The following is an 18,730-nucleotide window of genomic DNA, read 5'->3' on the forward strand; positions in this document are numbered from 1 at the left end:
GGTCAGTGATTTGAATAGTCAGTTTCTGTGCAAAGACGCACGGATACTCTGCGAATGTGTACAGATCCTCTCCGTGTTCTCAGTAAGCATCTTTGTTGAGCTGCAGTAGCGTTTCTGTTACAAGCGTGTTACTCTGGGTCAGAGACTTTCCAAACAAGTGAATCAGAGTATGAGAAAAGTGGAAATTGACTCGTGGAGTTCTCCTTCTAGACACATGATGTTGTCTCTGTAACCAAAACTGTAGTCCCCTGACACTCAAAGCGGGCAGACTTGGCAAAATGACCGGGCCAAAAAAAAAAAAAAAAACAACAACAACAACAAAAAACCTGTTTAGAAAGATCTCAAATTTATCAGACAAAGGATGGAATGTTTGGAGAAGGATGCTGCGAATCTTTCTCCTTGGACTGGTCTGTTTGCCAGGGAGCAGCTACAGTGTTTCTTGGAAAACTGAAATCAGGGCGTGCTGTTGACTCCGCTCCTGTCCCCCTGTCCTGAATAGGAGCCAGAGCCCCTTCTGTGGTCCGCTCCCCTCCCAGCCCCTCCCTGTCTCCCCTAGAGCTCTCAGCCCAGCCTCACTGGTTTCTTTGGTCTGTACGCGTAACGCCCCAAACTTCGAGCCTCTGCACCTGCTGTTCCCCTAATACCCACAAGGCACCCACCTTCCCTTCCTTCAGGCTTCTGCTCAGGGAAGCCCTCCCTAGCCTCTGCACTTGAAATAGCAGCATGTCTCAGTTCCCATCTCGCCGAAGATACTGTCTGTTGTTTTCATATTTAAGGTCTGTCTGTCCTGAGAGCAGGGAGCTTGTGTTTTGTGCTCGCTGATCAAGTCTCACCACCTGCAGCAGGGCTCGTCTCATAGAGGATGCTCAGTAAATACTGTTTGCTTCTACGGAGACAGGAATCCAATGCAAATCAGATTAAAAGCCTTTCTTCGTCATCCCATTTCCTCTGGTCGGTCAACTTGGGTGGCGTCGCAAAGAGCGTCTGCAACCGCTGTGCCTCCGTGGACCCAAAGACCCTGGGATTCGATGGAGGCACCACTCGTGGGCTCCGTTTGGGTTATTTTGGACAATTTTATTGAGATATAATTCATGTACTATACAGTTCACCCATTAAGGTATACAATCCAGTGGTTCGCAGTAACATAGAATTGTACAACCATCAACACAATTTTATTTTTTTAAGATTTTATATTTATTTGAGAGAGAGAGCATGAGCAGGATTAGGGGCAGAGGGAGAGGAAGAGGGAGGAGCAGACTCCTCACCGGGCAGGGAGCCTAATATGGGGCTCGATTCCAGGACCCTGAGATCATGACCTGAGCCGAAGGCAAACACTTAACCTACTGAGCCACCCAGGTGCCCCCAACAACACGATTTTAAAACATTTTCTTCTTTCCTTCCTCCCTTCCTTTCCCTCCCATCTACCCTCTTTTCCTCCCTTCCTCCCTCCCTCTCTCTCTTTCTTTCCTCCTTTTTTTGGTCTGAAGATTTTATTATTTATTCAACGGAGACACAGCGAGGGAGGGAACACAAGCAGGGGGAATGGGAGAAGCAGGCTTCTGCGATCAGGGAGTCTGATGCTGTGCTCGATCCCAGGTCCCTGGGATCATGACCTGAGCCGACGGCAGACGCCCAGTGACTGAGCCACCTAGGTGTCCCTTACTTCTTTCTTCTTTTTTTTTCTTTTATGTAGGCTCCACAGCCAATGTGGAGCCCAACATGGGGCTTGAACTCTTTTTTTTTTTTTTTTTTAAGATTTTATTTATTTATTTGACAGAGAGAGATCACAAGTAGGCAGAGAAGCAGGCAGAGAGAGGAGGAAGCAGGCTCTCCGCGGAGCCGAGAGCCGGATGTGGGGCTCGATCCCAGCACCCTGGGATCATGACCTGAGCAGAGGCCTTAACCCACTGAGCCACCCAGGCGCCCCAGGGCTTGAACTTTTGATCCTGAGACCCAGACCTGAGCTGAGATCAAGAGGAGGGCTTAACTGACCAAGCCACCCAGGTGCCCCAGAACATTTTCATTACCTGAAAGAATGGGCAGTACTCCCCTTAGTCATAACTTCCAAATCCCCACCTGCTCCCCAGAGCTGGGACCCAACCAGTCCACCTTTTATCTTTACAGGTTTGTGCACTGTGGACATTCCGTGTAAAAGGAGTCCTAGAATGCGGGGTCCTTTGGGACTGCCTTCTTTCACTCCGCATGATGCTCTCAGGGTTCCTCCAGCCTGTGGCGTGTTATCAGTGTCTCGTTCTTTTTATTGCCAAATAAAATCTCATTGTCTAAGTAGACCCCGTTTAATTTCTCCGTTCCTCAGCTGATGCACATTGGGGTTGTTTCCATTTTTGGCCACTTAGGAACAATGCTGCCATGAGCGTTTTGTACACGTCTTTGTGTGGACACATTTTCCCTTCTCGTGGGTAGGCACCTAGAGGTGGAAATGCTGGACCCTTAGGGAATTCGGTGTTTAACTTTTTGAGGAATTTCCAGACTGTTTTCCTAAGTGGCTGTGCCATTTTACGTTCCCACCGGCAGCGTGTAAGGATTCCTGTGTCTCCCCAGCCTCTCCGACACTGGCTGTTAACTGTGTTTTTGATTATAACCATCTCATGGATCCGAAGTGGTATCTCGTCGGGGTTTCGACGCGCATTCCCTGATGGCTGCCAACATCTTTGCACGTGCTTATTGGCTGTTTATAGATCTTATTTGGAGAAATGTGTTTTCAGGTCCTTTGCCCATTTTTAAATTGTTGTTTATCTTATTATTATTGAATTGTGAGAGTATTTTATATAGTCTAGATACAAGTCTACGGCCATACCACCCTGAACGCGCCCGATCTCGTCTGATCTCGGAAGCTAAGCAGGGTCGGGCCTGGTTAGTACTTGGATGGGAGTCTAGATACAAGACCCTTGCCAGACATAGGGTTTGCAGAATTACTCTCCCAGTCTATGGGTGGTTGTTTTGTTTTGTTTTGTTTTTAACTTTTTTTTAAATGGTGTCAACCTGAAGCATAAAAATTTTAAATTTTAATCCTGTCCAATTGATGTCTGTTTTATTAAACTGCTTTAAATGCCGTGTCTAAGAAACCACCGCCTAATCCGGTCACAAAGATTTACGCCTATGTTTTTTTCTGGAGTTTTATGGTTTCAGTTGTTGTTGTTGTTTTTAAGATTTTATTTATTTATCCACCAGAGAGAGAGATCGAGATCACAAGCAGGTAGAGCAGCAGGCAGAGGGAGAGGGGGAAGCAGGCTCTCCACAGAGCAAGGAGCTCGTCCTGGGGCTCAATCCCAGGACCCTGAGATCATGACCTGAGCCAAAGGCAGACGTGTAACCGACTGAGCTGCCCAGGCACCTCCCCTAAAAAAAGTAATTTGACTGTAAATATGTGAGTTTATTTGTGGACTCTCAAGTCTGTTTTCTTGGTCTATGAGTCTAGCCTTATACTAGCAACGTCACTGTCTTGATCCCTGTTGTTTTGCTGTGAGTTTTAAAGAAGTGTGAGTCGTCTAGTTCTGTTCCTTTTTTTTTTTTTTTAAGATTGTTTTGGCTATTTGGGGTCTTGAGTTCCCACATGAATTTTCAGATCAATGCATCATTCTCTTGAGAGAAGTCAGCTAGGAGTCCAGTAGGCATTGCATTCAGCCTGCAGATTGATTTGGGAAATCTTGCCAGCTCAATTTTAAGTCTTGAGATCTGTGAACATGGTATGCCTTTCTGTTTATTTATGTTGCCATTAATTTCTTTTATCATTGTTTGTTTTTTTTTTAAGATTTTATTTATTTATTTGACAGATCTCTATCACAAGTAGGCAGAGAGGCAGGCAGAGAGAGAGGGGGAAGCAGGCTCCCTGCTGAGCCGAGACCCTGATGCGGGACTCGATCCCAGGACGCTAAGATCATGACCTGAGCTGAAGGCAGAGGCTTAACCCACTGAGCCACCCAGGAACCCCGGTAAGTTACATTTTTAAGGCATATTGCCTATTCCATCTGAAACTAATGATGTACTATAAGTTGGCTTAATGAATTTAAATTAAAAAAAAGACATATTACCTATTCCATGTAAGATTTAAAATTTACCATCCTGAATTGGTTCATAGTACAACATCCTGTTTCCTCCCCATAGTTTTTATTTCCGTACTGTCTCTTTTTATGTCTTTCGCCTGAGGATTTATTAGGGTTTTAAAAGGACCAGTTTTGCGTTTGAGACTGCTCTTTGTTCTGGATTTTATTGTTTCTTTTATTGTTTTATGGGATTTTTGTTTTGTTGCCCCCCCCCCCCCCCCCCCGCCCCACTTCCTGAGTTGACTGCCCAGCTCACTGACTTTTGGTCTTTATTTCTAACATACGTATTTAAGGTTATAAATTTTCCCCTAAGTATTCTGGTAGCCATATCTTCCCAGTTTTGTTATATGGTGTTTTCCTTTCTCCTTTGACTAGTAAATACCGAGGAGTGTATTTTCAAGTTTTGAATGCCTGGGGATTTGCTTATGTTTTGTCTCAATGATTTTTCCCTATATTGTAATGTAACCAGAGAATATGATACACATGATGGTAATTTTGGGGTATTTATTAAGACTTGTTTCTGACTTAGCATGTGGTCAGGTTTTGCAAAGGGTCCATATGTATTCTTTAATTATCCCATTTGGAGCTCTATAAGGTTAGTTTCTTTCTTTTTTTTTTTTTTCAGATTTTTTATTTTTAAAATCTTTCATTTATTAGAGAGAGAGGGAGGGAAATTGAGAGCACGAGCAGCAGGAGGGGCAGAGGGAGGGTGAAAGGGAGCAGCAGACTCCCTGCTGAATGCAGACCATCCCCCCCTGCATGCCCCGTGTCCAGGCTCTGTCCTAAGACACGGAGATCGTGACCTGAGCCGAAGGTAGAGGCTTAACTTACTGAGCCACCCAGGTGCCCCAAGATTTTTTATTTTATTTTTTAAGTAATCTATACACTCAACATCAGGCTCAAACCTAAGATCCTGAGATCAAGGATCCCATGCTCTTCCTGCTGAACCAGCCAGGCACCCCTGTGAAGGTCCTTTCAATCTTCGTCAGCACTGATTTTTGTCTGCTTGTCCTAGCTCTCAGCTCGTGGGGGTTATTTTAATGTCTTTCCCTGTGATTGTGGATTTGTCAAATTTATTTTTGTTAAGTCTGTAAGTTTTCGCACTGTGTATTTGGAGACTGTTGTTATGGGCATCCAAGTTTTTTTATTTTGTTTTGTTTTGTTTTAGATTTTATTTATTTATTTGACAGGGATCACAGGTAGGCAGAGACAGGCAGAGAAAGAGGGGGGAGGCAGGCTCCCCACTGAGCAGAGAGCCCGATGCAGGGCTGGATCCCAGAACTCTGGGATCACAACCTGAGGGGAAGGCAGAGGCTTTAACCCACTGAGCCACCCAGACGCTCCTGGGCATCCAAGTTTAAGTCCTTTTATCATCTTGGTCATCTGATCCTTTTAACAGCAAATCCTGACCCTCCTTCTTCTTACTAGTATTTTGTTTTGCTCTGTTTTTGCCTAAAAGTCGGCTTGAATATGTCCATACTAATGAGTGAGGCACACCTGCATACCAGCTTTCTTTTGCCTTGCCTGTTTTTCCCCTCATCTCCTTCCATTTAGCTTTTCTGAATCTTTATATTTTTATTTATATAACATCTTTATATTTTATTTATATTTCTGAATCTTTATATTTTAAGTAGCGGAATCTTGCAGCTACTCTTGCAAGGAGCTGATGGTTACATCTTACTAATAGCACATAATCATTATACGCGAGAATTGGCAAGTTAGTCCATTTCCATTTATTGTGATTACTGATGTATTTATTTATGTCCTTGTATTAAACTGGCCAATATCTTTTATTCCTTCTCCCAACCTTTCTTATAGAAGTTGTCATGCAGTACCCAGCACGCAGTTTTTAAAAGATTTTTATCTACTTATTTACAGAGATCACAAGTAGGCAGAGAGGCAGGCAGAGAGAGAGGGGGAAGCAGGCTCCCTGCTGAGCAGAGAACCCGATGCGGGACTCGATCCTAGGACCCCGGGATCATGACCTGAGCCAAAGGCAGAGGCTTAACCCACTGAGCCACCCAGGATGCATTTTTGATTCAACAAAGCCTAACGTTAATCCCAAACAAGATAAGGGCCCTCGAACTCTTTACGTTTTAAGTTAGCTCAAACTCATGACCCTGAGATCGTGCCCACTCCTCTGTCTGAGCCAGGCGGAAGGCGCCCCTCTGCTGTCCGTCTTCCTGACGTAGTTTTGGAATGTTGGTGAGGTCCCATGCCAATGGCCGAGAAAGAACTCTAGAGTTGTCTGTGGTGCAAAAAGCTCATTTTATTTAAGGCACAGAGTCAAGATCCTTGGGGAGGAAAGAGCAGCGCTGGGGTTGTGAGGAAGGGCAGCTTATACCCTTGGGAGTTGGGGGAGGTAAGGAAAAAGGGAGGTGCCCCCAAGGGCTTTCATCTGCTAAAGGAGACCCTCAGGCCACTGGAGGCCTTGCTATTGTCAAGCTAAAGTTGTTTTTCCCTGTGGCAAAGCATTAACATTAAGACAGCCTGGAGGGGCGGCTGGGTGGCTCAAGATGGTCCCGCCTTGCTCAGGTCCTCTGCTCAGGTCCTCTGCTCAGGTCCTGATCTCCAGGTCCTGGAATTGAGCCCCACCTAAACAGGGAGTCAGCTTCTCCCTCTCCCTTTGCCTCTCGGCCTGTGTGCGGTATCTCTCTGTCTCTGTCTCTCTCTCTCAAATGACCTAGAAAAAGACAGTCGGGAGTTTCCTGGAGGAATGTCTCATATCTCCCGCATCCAGGAGTCTGAGGTGCAGGGAGTCGGAGGGCTGGGGGTGGTTTTAGGGTGTCAGCTGTCCTTCTCTTGCCTTCTACTCCCTTATCATTATAGTCAGATAATCAGAATTTTTCCCCCCTCTGGTAGCTTTAAACTTCTTTTTTTCTGTTTTTACTTTTGTTCTGCGCATTGACTGTGATGGTTTCTAAATGAAGACTCACATTTCTAAGCATGGGTAGGGTTTGCGCTTCTTGAATCTTCAAACTAGTACCTTTTGTCAGTTTTGAAAATGTAGACTTTGTTATTTTAAACCTTGCCCTTCCCCTGTTCTTCTTTTCTCCTTGGAGGATCCTCCTAGACCTGTGTTCACTTCTGTTATGCTCGCTTTGATGCCTTCTAACTTCCCCTCATTTTAGCTCTCTGTGCATTCCGGGCATAGAAAATCTGTTCTGCAAACATGTCTCCCAACTTGCTAGTTTTGAATTTAGCTATTTTTCCTTAAGGATTTTATTTATTTATTTGACAGACACAGACACAAGTAGGCAGAGAGGCAGGCAGAGAGACAGAGCGGGAAGCAGGCTCCCCGCTGAGCGGGAAGCAGGCTCCCCGCTGAGCAGGGAGCCTGATGCGGGGCTTGATCTCAGGACCCTGGGATCATAATCTGAGCTGAAGGCAGAGGCTTTAATTAACACTGAGCCGCCCAGGTGCCCCTCATCTTCTGTGTGTGTGTGTGTGTGTGTGTGTGTGTGTGTGCGCGCACGCGCACGCACGCTCTGAGTTTCAGTCCCAGGGAGCTGTCCCCACAGGGATTTGACATTTCTTTTCTTTTTTTTAAAAGATTTTATTTACTTATTTGGCAGAGAGAGATCACAAATGGGCCGAGTGACAGGCAGAGGGAGAGGGAGAAGCAGGTCCTCCTCTGAGCAGGGAGCCCAGTGCGGGGCTCAATCCCAGGACCCTGAGATCATGACTTGAGCCTAAGGCAGAGGCTTTAACCCACTGAGCCACTCAGGCGCCCTGGGATTTGACATTTCTTAGTGTGAGCTCACCCGTAGGGTAACTGGTTCTTAATGATCGTTGCCTCCAATAAAATCTGTTGTGGCCTGGATAGAATGGAGCATGGCTTCCAAGCTTTCCCCTCTCGCTTATACCCCGGGAGTATCACCAGACTAGGCTCCGTATTTGTGTCAGTGTTTGGCCTGGAACGTTCTGGACCGTCTGAGTCTGGTACATTGACATCTCAAACCACATGATGCTAGCCTGGGAGTTTTGGATTCTCAGGCTGAAACAGACAAAGCGTGCTAGTCACCTCCCTGTAGATGGGCACATTTTCTCAAGGTCCCCTGTTCACTTCTCAGAGGTCTCAGAACCCCCTCTGGCCTTGGGTGTGTCCCAGGGCTGTCTCCTGTCCCCACCTGGGCTCTATGGCCAAGCCCCTGCCACTCACCCTTTCCTCAGCACAGGCAGAAGCAGGACAAGCTCATTAGCTGTCAGCTGCTGGGGACAGGGCCCTCTTGTTCCGGCATCTGGGGATTTCTCTTTCTTTTGTGCCTTCGCAGCTCTGCATTTGAAATAGTTTCTGTCTCGTTGACCATGTCAAGGAGTCGGTGATGAGAAAAATTCCAGGTCGCTTTGGTATGCAAAATCAGAAACACCTGAGGGGGTCTTCACTGAGCTGCCTAGCACTTGTGGCCGTGTCCGGCTACTGTGGCCGTGGAACTGATTTTTAATTTTCATTTAATTTTCATTAAAGGACACTGAAGTCTAAGTAGTGACAGGTAGCGATCGATCGGCTCCTGTATTGGGCAGCATAGTCCTGTATTGGGCCATAGCCCACGGGCTGGGCAGGCTCAGGCCGGGCGAATCCGCGGGTGTGGACAGCCTGCATTCCAGCCCTGGTCCAGGGCTCTGACCATCTTGACGGAGCTCAAGTGGGAGCTCAAGTGGGAATCGTGTGGGTTGGCCTGGATTCCATTCTGTGGATTTGGACCAGCAAGTGCCTGATGAATGGGCCCTTCTGCCTGGAGGACAGGCCCGAGGGGGTGCCCCAGGGGTCTGTATTAGGCCCCACCTGTTTATCTGTTGAGGGCGGTTTTCTTTATTGACAGTCAGGACCCCAATGGGGACCCTTTTGTCCCTTGAAGCCTTGGCTTTCTTTCTTCACCACCCCCCACCCCTTCTATCCTCAGCCCTTTTGACCCTCAGGCTTTCCCTGGAGGGCTCCTCCCCTGGCAGGGCTTGAGCTCCCCAGAGGGCCTCAGTGACAGCCTCACAGGGCTCAGGATCCCGTGGACACATCCTGCTTTGCCCGGCCTTGGTGTCTGCGCCTGTGCTGTTCCCAGTTGTCCCGTTGTCACAACCACCCCCTTCCCCGACTTTCTTGATGGGCACATTTTCATTCTTATTTTAGTTTTTTAAAAGATTTATTTTGGGGGGCGCCTGGGTGGCTCAGTTGGTTGAGCAACTGCCTTTGGCTCAGGTCATGATCCCGGACTTCCAGGGTGGAGTCCCGCATCGGGCTCCCAGCTCCACGGGGAGTCTGCTTCTCCCTCTGACCTTCTCCTCGCTCATGCTCTCTCTCACTCATTCTCTCTGAAATAAATAAATAAAATCTTAAAAAAAAAAAAAAAAAAAGATAATTTTGTTGAGAGAGAGCACAAGCAGGGGGAGCAGCAGAGGGACCGGGAGAAGCAGACTTGCCGCTGAGCACGGAGCCGGATGTGGGCTCCATCCCAGGACCCTGGGGTTATGACCTGAGCTGAAGTCAGACGCTCAACCGATGGAGCCACCCGGTGTCTGTCCCCCATTCTCTTTCAAAACCGATCTCAAATTTCTGTACTCCCCAAACTCTCCTGACACGCATACTCTTCTGATACGTAAGTGTGTGTGGAGAGCTGTACATGTTCAAGTGCATGAAACATTTATGGCAGGACATTTTATGTGCACAATGGACAAGATTTACACCTCATCCCTGAGTAGACAGCGAGGTTCATCTCCCCCACACCCTCGGTTCCAGGCCGCCCAGTTCCCCGTCCCCAGGGCAACTGCTGTCCCTCAACGCCAGGAACACCCTTCCTTCAAGAAGCACCTCACCTCGGGATTTCTTTTGACCTGCCCACAGACAGCAAGTGCCTGGAGGCCGGGGCTGATCTTGTCCATTCTCTGCAGGCTCTCTGGGTGCAGGAAGGCACTTATGCCTGGGCAAACCACGGCCATCTGCGGACAAGACTGCGGGGCAGTAAAAGGGAGACTAAAGGAGGCTTCATGGGGGTCTATGAGCCCCTGACAGAAGAATGGACCACAGTACTACTGTAAACCCTACCTGCCCCCCCCCACAAAGCTTCGAGGTCAAAGGCAAAGGGCAGGAGCTAGAACCGGGTCCCCGGGCAGCGCGGGCATCACGGGCATCACAGACAGTAGCCTCTGTTCCTACCACCTCCCTGCACAGAAGTGACATGGCTCAGTGCAGGTGTTTCGGGCTGGGAAGCTCCCACCTCTTCTGGCCTACCCTTAGCAAGGCGTCAGGGAGACCCAGCTTCCGGGGAAGGCAAGGACCCAGGGGAGGCAGGTAGGAGAGGGGGAGCCCCGCAGAAGCCCTCAGCTTGGAAATCAAGTGCCAACTTCGCCTTTCCAAGAATATTCTGACTGTCCGATCAAGGAAGATTTCGATTCAAGGGCAGCACGTTTCTGGGCACCAGGCCAGGGAAGGACACCGATGCTCTCGCTGAGTCCCTCCAACAGCCGCGCAGCGCTGGCCCGATGCAGAACCGAGTGGAAAAGGCCGTGCAGGGAGCATCGTCCGCTCTTTAGCAAGTAGGGGTTGGACGATTACCTGAAAGGTGGACCGTTTCCATATCCAGGGGCGTGGGGATGAATTTTGCTTCTGTTCCTCTTGGGACTGGCTCAGAGAAGAGCGAGCGGAGGGGTGGTACACGCAGAATTGGGCAGGCTGGTGCAGAAGCTGCCCCACTCCCACCGCCAAAGGTGGTTTTTATCCTAAATTTGTTTTTCTAGCACAGAGTGGAGGCCAGAGGGAAGGGAGAGGTGGCAGGCTGTTGAGGGGCGGGGTCCTGAGGGGTACGGGACAACGGTGAGGTTCCATGGGGAGAGCGACTGAAGCAGCAAGTCAGGCAAGGGGCCACGAGGGACAAGGTCGGGGTGGAGCCCCTCCCCGGAGCTCCATGCAGTGACCTTGTGGCCGCCCAAGAGGTTTATCTGAGGTGCGATTCTTGCTAACTGGAAGCCCTCCCCGGAGACCTCAGTGGCCTGGTGGGGAGACACTGGGCTTCCCGAGTCCCCTGGCCCAGGTGCTGGATGGTCAGTTGTGTTGTAGAAGCCAGGGAGCTTGGCGATCCTGGGGCCACAGGTGTCCCGGTGCTGGCTGGAAGTCACCATAGGGTCCTTCCAAGGACCATCCAAGCAGCCCCCTCCTCAGCCTGTCCCCCACACTAAGTCCTCCTCTGGCGCCGGACACTCTCAAGTCCTTGCTCACCTCTGTGCCTTTGTCCATGCCATTCCCGCTTCCCATAATGCTCCTCCCTCTCTGTCCCTGTTGCTCCCACGTGCCCACCAGACACCCACCTACCCCTTTTCTAGTCTGCCTGCACATGCTGCCTCCTCCAGGGAGCCCCTCTCAGCCCTGATTCCTCATCACGGTCTCTTGGCACGTTCGCCTCCCCGACGGTGCTGTGGGTCGTCCAGACTAAGGGCCCCATGGGGTTCATTTCTATCCCATCCACCCCCCAATGTGCAGGCAAATGGGTGGGCCTCTCATGCTTGCTGAAGAAATGAATTTTCTAAAAAGCTGGTAGCATTGCACGACACGTGGCTCTAGACTGAGCTCATGTGGAATTTGCACGCACCTGGAAAGTCGTTCTGGGAGGCGGGAAGGCAAATGCCACCCGTCGTTAAGGTAAGGTCAGCAGACGTCCATGGGCTCTGCTCTGCCAGCACTGTGGTTTCTCATGCCCGTGCCCATCCTGCCCCCCATCAGCGAGGACAGAGCATCCATGCCTGGGCAGGCATGGTACCCAGCTACCTGGGGCAGCGACCGGTCCGGACGGCGTGCATGTGAGCCAGCAGGTCAGTCAGTCGCATTCCTCGTGACCGGTGCCCGTTTGCAGGGAGGCAAACCCTCCCTTGCTGGGGTTGCTCAGCGGGAACGGCTTGGTAAGCCCCTGGATTTGATTTGTGCTTTGCTCCATTTTTCTGAAGCCAGTCTGAGTTGGTTTCCATTGCTAGAAACCACAAAAGCTGGACTAAATGAAGGCCAAGTCAAGGCAAGTGCGTGCTTCTGGGCAGAGAGCCGTATCAGCCGTGAGCCGTGCAGTGTTAGAGGTAGAGAAATAAAACGCTGCTCGTTCCCAGTGCCCAGTTCCCAGTGAGAGGTCTGGAGACCGCGTCCTCTGTGTAAAGGAGGAAGACAGGGGGACTTTCAGCCGGGAGAGGGGAAGCTCCCCTGGCTGCAGAGAGGTATGCCGAGAAGACCAGACTTGGGTAATAGCCGAAAGATACAAGAGGGTCTTACGACTGGACAGTGACCACAGCTGTCTGACAGGGGAGGTCCTGCCATGTAAGGTGGTGAGATCCCCGTCACTGGAGGTATTCCAACAGAGATGGAATAGGAATCAAGAATACTGGGGGGTGCCTGAGTTGCTCAGTAGTTAAGTGTCTGCCTTCGGTTCAGGTCATGATCCCAGGGTCCTGGGATGGAGCCCTGCACCGGGCTTCTTGCCTAGCGGGGAGCCTATTTCCTCCCCCTGCTTGTGCTCTCTCTCTCTCTTTCTCTCTGCCTGGCAAATAAATAAATAAAATCTTTAGAAAAAGGGAGAAAAGGATTGGTGGGGGCCATGTTTCAGAGTAACAGAGAATGGAAAGACCCAGCAGGCAAAGTAGCCCCAGAGCTTTGACTGGTTCCTTATGTGACCAACAAGACAAAACAGTTATAAAATACTTTTCTGAGACAACTGGGGAAACTTTATACCAGATAGGACTAGATACCAGATAATACTGGGAGTTACTGTTAATTCTCTCGAGTCTGGTAATGGGATTGTAGTTTTGTTTTTTTAAGATTTTATTTTATGGGGCGCCTGGGTGGCTCAGTGGGTTAAGCCGCTGCCTTCGGCTCAGGTCATGATCCCAGGTTCCTGGGATCGAGCCCCGCATCGGGATCTCTGCTCAGCAGGGAGCCTGCTTCCCTCTCTCTCTCTCTGCCTGCCTCTCTGTCTACTTGTGATCTCTCTCTGTCAAATAAATAAATAAAATCTTTTAAAAAAAAAGATTTTATTTTATTTATTTATTTAAAAGATTTTATTTATTTGACAGACAGAGACCACAAATAGGCAGAGAGGCAGGCAGAGAGAGAGAGGGGAGGAAGCAGGCTTCCTGCTGAGCAGAGAGCCCATTGCAGGGCTCGATCTCAGGACCCCAAGACTGTGACCTGAGCCGAAGGCAGAGGCTTTAACTCACTGAACCACCCAGGCGCCCCAAGATTTTATTTTATTTTTTTAAAGTAATCTCCACACCCAGCATGGGGCTCAAACTCACAACGCCAAGATCAGCAGTCACATGCTCTACCGACTGAGCCGGCCAGGTGCCCCAGAGTTATGGTTTTTTGTTTGTGTGTGTGTGTGTGTGTGTGTGTTTAAAGATTTTATCCATTTACTTGACAGAGATCACAAGCAGACAGAGAGGCAGGCAGAGAGAGAGGGAAGCAGGCTCGCTGCTGAGCAGAGAGCCGGATGCGGGACTTGATCCCAGGACCCTGAGATCATGACCTGAGCGGAAGGCAGCGGCTTAACCCACTGAGTCACCCAGGCGCCCTTTGTGTGTGTTTTAAAGAGTTTATTTATTTATTTGGCAGGATAGCAGGAGGAACGGCGGGCTCCCCTCTGAGCAGGGAGCCTGAGCCAGCCTGAGTGCCCTGAGTGTATTCCCTGTGGTGTACAGTCAATTGTAAACTAAGGAGAACCAAAAGCCCAGTTGATAATCAGAATGGCTCGGGGATAGCAGGGAGGGCTTGGGATTTCTGGGATCTGGGAAGGTTTCAGAAGTACTGGGGTGAGGCCAGAGAGGGGGCCTGGGCGGAAGAGGAAGGGCCTTGAGTGCCAGGGTAAGGAGGCTGATTTTGTCTGCAGGGGCCTGGAAGCCATGGCATGGCGGGGCAGTCAGTGGGAGCAGTGAGGGTGCTGATGGACTGGAGAAGGGAGCCTTGGTCTCAGGTGCCTCGAGGGGCCAGGCAGCCTGGGTGGGGTCTGGGACCATCAGGGGAGATAGGAGTCCCCTTTGTAAGGAAGAGCTGCCCCTTGGGGAGCGCCGATCATCCCTCCAAGGGGGCAGAATGCACGTGGGTCCAGAGAACTTATCAAGAGCATCTGGGATTCTTTCTTTGTATGAGAATTGTCTAGTTTGTAGCGGCTCATTTAAAAGCAGAAGCAAGGGGCGCCTGGGTGGCTCAGTGGGTTAAGCCTCTGCCTTCAGCCCAGGTCATGATCTCAGGGTCCTGGGATTGAGCCCTGCATGGGGCTCTCTGCTCAGCAGGGAGCCTGCTTCCCTCTCTCTCTCTCTCTCTCTCTGCCTGCCTCTCTGCCTACTTGTGATCTCTCTCTGTGTCAAATAAATGAATAAAATCTTAAAAAAAAAGAAAAAAGCAAAACCCTGTTGGAAGCAGACAAAGCCAGATTGAAGCTGTGGTCGGGTTCTGGGGCTACTATCCCTGGGGGAGTGAGGAGGTGTGACAGTCCAGGGGCGGGTGTGCTGGGGCCGACCCTGCTGGGGCCGACCTCAGGTGGTGATGGGGAGGCCTGACGGTAGAGGCATCCCGAGGCAGCCTTCAGCCAGGAGACTCGGTGACTAAGCAGATTCAGGAAGGGGAGGGTGGAGTCCATGTGTCCTCGTGTCCGTGTGGGCCACGGATGGGCGGGGAGGACACTCCAGAGGCGGAATCACCGAGGAGGTCAGGAAGGGGAAGTCAGTGTCCAGGCAGGAGACTTGGAGCGTGAGCCTGAGGCCCAGGGGAGGGCGGCCCTCCCAGAGGAAGAGCCTTGAGAGAGTCTGCTGATCTGGAAAGAGTCTGGGCGGCTGGGGACAGGATGGGGGAGGCGGGAGGGCGTGGAGAAGGACAGCCAGGCCTTTAAGGGGCCGAAGAGGCCGTGGCCTTCTGACTGCCATTCCTGGTGTTCCGAATCCTCCTCAGTCTGTGCCTCACCCTCAACAGATAAACAGGCGGGGCCTAATAGAGGTTCCTGGGGCACCGCCTGGGCCTCCTGTCCTCCAGGCAGACTGACCCATTCATCAGGCACTTGCTGGTCCAAATCCACAGAATGGAATCTAGGCCAACCCACACGATTCCCACTTGAGCTCCGTCAAGATGGTCAGAGCCTTGGACCAAGGCTGGAATGCAGGCTGTCCACACCCTGGGATTCGTCTGGCCTGAGCCTGCCCAGCCCATGGGGCCGTGGGGAGCTGCTTCTTCCTGGTTTAGGGGAAGGGAAAATGGCCTTTTACTGAGCAGTTACTATGTGCTGGGCAGTCAGGTACTACCTGGTTTGATGGTGGTTCAGATCAGACCTGCACCATGGGCCTTATGCTGGCTGCAAGGTGTCGGCCCAAGTGTGGGGCATTCATTCATTCAACACACGCTCATCCGGTATCTCTGTGGGCCAGTAAACTGCACTGGGCGTTGGGGATACAAGAATCTAAGACGCTGGGAATCGAACCCGGAATCATGTGTGCTGCTTTCAAATTACACAGGAACGATCCCCACCCTCCACCCTATTTCTGGCTCCAGCTCCCCCCCACCCCGATTTTGGCATATTCCCTAGCAGGCTGTATCAGAATTTTGGCAGGCCAAGAGGGGCTACGAAGCTTGTTCTCCCGAAAATCCTACCCATATGTCTGTGATTTGGCAGGCTTAGATAACCAGGGAACTCTGCTAGCGAAACTCTTTGAAAGGTTTCATAAAATTTTGAAAATTTTATTTTAAATGCACAGCTGAGCTCCCAGGACAGAGAAATCCCAGGAGTCTAGGAACCAAGAGGGGACTAAACACGGTAGATGAAAAGCCAATGAGTTGGTAATGTTGATAATTGCCTTAGGTGTCCGTGAAGGTCAATAACCAGGAGAGCCCAGAGAGGAGACCCTGCACTAGGGTTGCTAGGAAAAAAAGTACAGGATGCCCATTTGTGTGTGTGTGTGTGTGTGTGTGTGTGTGTACAGACAGATACATGCATCACATACATAAACACACATGTACATAAGTACGTTTTTTTTTGGCTGTGGCAACCTGGACCCATTTAAAATGGAAATTGTAGGAGCGCCTGGGTGGTTCAGTTGGGTGGGCGTCAAAATAATACGAAAACAGAGAGGGAGAAAATTGTAAGAGACTCTTAGCTCTAGGAAACAAACTGAAGGTTGCCAGAGGGGAGGTGGGTGGAGGGATGGGCCTTGAGGAGGTCACGTGATGTGATAAGCTCTGGGTGTTGTATGCAGCTGGCCAATCACTGACCTCTACCTCTGAAACTAATAATACACTCTATGTTAATTAATTGATTTTAAATAAAAAATTAAAAAAATGTCAGTGCCTTGAGGGGATAATTTTCCACCTGTGAGACTCAGAGGCACAGCAATTAGGACAATCAGAGCCCCCTCCCCCCCATCTTGAGATTATGCAACAACAGGAAAGGGAGCATAAAATTCAATATGTTGATTATGATTATAGACATAAAATAGGAAACCCAAACCCTAAGGAAACAAACACCATAAACGCCCCCCCCCCCATTCGACATGGATGCGTGAGCTGTGATAAGATTTCAAGGAGTGTAGAGGGCTGAAATGATGAAAGAAATAGGAAAACGAAGTTAGGAGACGCAGACAACGGGGTCAGAATATTCAGCATCTAATAGAATTTCCAGAAAGAGTACGATTCACAGAACGAGGCAGAGTAACATCTGGACACTGAATGACTAAGAGTTTTCTGCGACGGTTGGGTCCTGATTTCTCAAGAAACGAGGAAACACTGTGAATCCTGAACACGGTGAAAGATGGCGCATGTAGATTTCCGCAGTAGAAATATGCAGAACAAAATGTGTAAAAAAAGATTCTCTCTCTCACAGATCCTTTCTGAAAGAATTGTTAACTGTACTTGAGGAAGAGGAAACTCCTGTTTGGAGTATTGTAAGAAAGGAATGACGGACAAGGAGGGCAAGGGACCCAGGCAAGAATCCTGGTCAAGGTCTTGGCTCAAAAAAGCAATGGGGGGCACCTGGGTGGCTCAGTGGGTTAAAGCCTCTGCCTTCAGCTCAGGTCATGATCCCAGGGTCCTGGGATCGAGCCCCACATCGGGCTCTCTGCTCCACAGGGAGCCTGCTTCCTCCTCTCTCTCTGCCTGCCTCTCTGCCTAGTTGTGATTTCTCTCTGTCAAATAAATAAAATATTAAAAAAAAAATAAAATCAAGCTTTAAAAAAAAAAAAAAAAGCAATGGGAAAAACTGGCAAAATTATCAAAAACAATCATTTCAGGACCCAGGAAGGTAAAGGCAGACAGCAATTTGGAAGGCATTCATTCGACAAAAACCTCAAGAGTCTCATTAACAACGGTGGCATCGGTGACTTTTAATCTCCAGGTGACTCCTGTTTCCCAGCCCCCACCCCCGCCCCCAAAGGCCAGGACACGGTGGCCATGAAAACTGGCAGCCTCACTTCCGCTGGAGGGGCTGACCTGATTTTGGAACTCTGCAGAAACCACTCATGGTGAGAGGCAGTGTTGAAAATAATATCAATTAGTGGCAAGCAAATGGGGGAAGGCCGATGTCATGGCTGCCTAAGGCTTCAACGCCATTTGGGGCAAGCAAGTGACTCACCAGACTTTTGAGAAGGAGATCTAGGGCACAGGATAGCCACAGGGGAATATGGAAGGCTCCAGCATATAATCCAGAGTCACACGCTCAACTGACTGAGCCACCCAGGCGCCCCGAGACAGATCTCATTGAATCCACCCCACAGAGGACTTTCTATCTCGCATTTGGGAAGAACGAGGCTCAGAGAGGTAAAGTAACTTGCTCTAGGTCACACAGCTAACACACGGCGGGGCTGATACATGGACTCTGGTGTGCGTGATGCGCAGAGAAACAGGAGAGTAGCCTGAACCCAGGAGAAAAGCCAGGAACCGTCGGAGGGGGCCCAGATGCTGGACTTAGTAGACAAAGATTTTAAGTCGGCTTGACAGATATGTTCAAAGAACTAAAGGAACACGTGTTTAAAGAATGAAAGGGGGGTGCCTGGGTGGCTCAGTGGGTTAAAGCCTCTGCCTTCGGCTCAGGTCATGATCCCAGGGTCTTGGGATCGAGCCCCGCATTGGGCTCTCTGCTCCGCAGGGAGCCTGCTTCCTCCTCTCTCTCTGCCTGCCTCTCTGCCTAGTTGTGATTTCTCTCTGTCAAATAAATAAAAATATTAAAAAAAAAAAAGAATGAAAGGAAGTGGGAGTGTCACTCATCACGCAGAGAGTATCAAAAAAGAGATACTGATTTTGGTTTTTCAGAACTGCAAGACAGACGCTTAATTGACTAAGCCACCCAGGCGCCCTAAGAGGTTTTTTTTAAAAGATTTTATGTATTTATTTGGTATTTCATTGCATTTTTTTTGTCTTTATGTTTTTCTTTAGTGATCTTTACACCCAATGTGGGGCTCGAACTCACAACCCCAAGATCAAGTCATGTGCTCTTCTCACTGAGGCAGCCAGGCGCCCCATGTGTGTTTTAATTCAGGATGCACCTTTAAGGATAAATTATATGTTATATTTGACTAGGTTAACGCAGCAACGATAAGTTAAAAGAAGGCCGGGTACATTTCTCTTTATCCTGCGGCCTCCTGCCACCATCTTGGCTTAGGTCACCTCGGCGGTTCTCATGGATTATCATCAGAGTCTCCTACCTGATCTCCCTGCCTCAAGTTTC

The sequence above is a fragment of the Meles meles genome, chromosome 21, assembly GCF_922984935.1.
Source record: "Meles meles chromosome 21, mMelMel3.1 paternal haplotype, whole genome shotgun sequence".
In the NCBI taxonomy this organism is placed as follows: Eukaryota; Metazoa; Chordata; class Mammalia; order Carnivora; family Mustelidae; genus Meles; species Meles meles.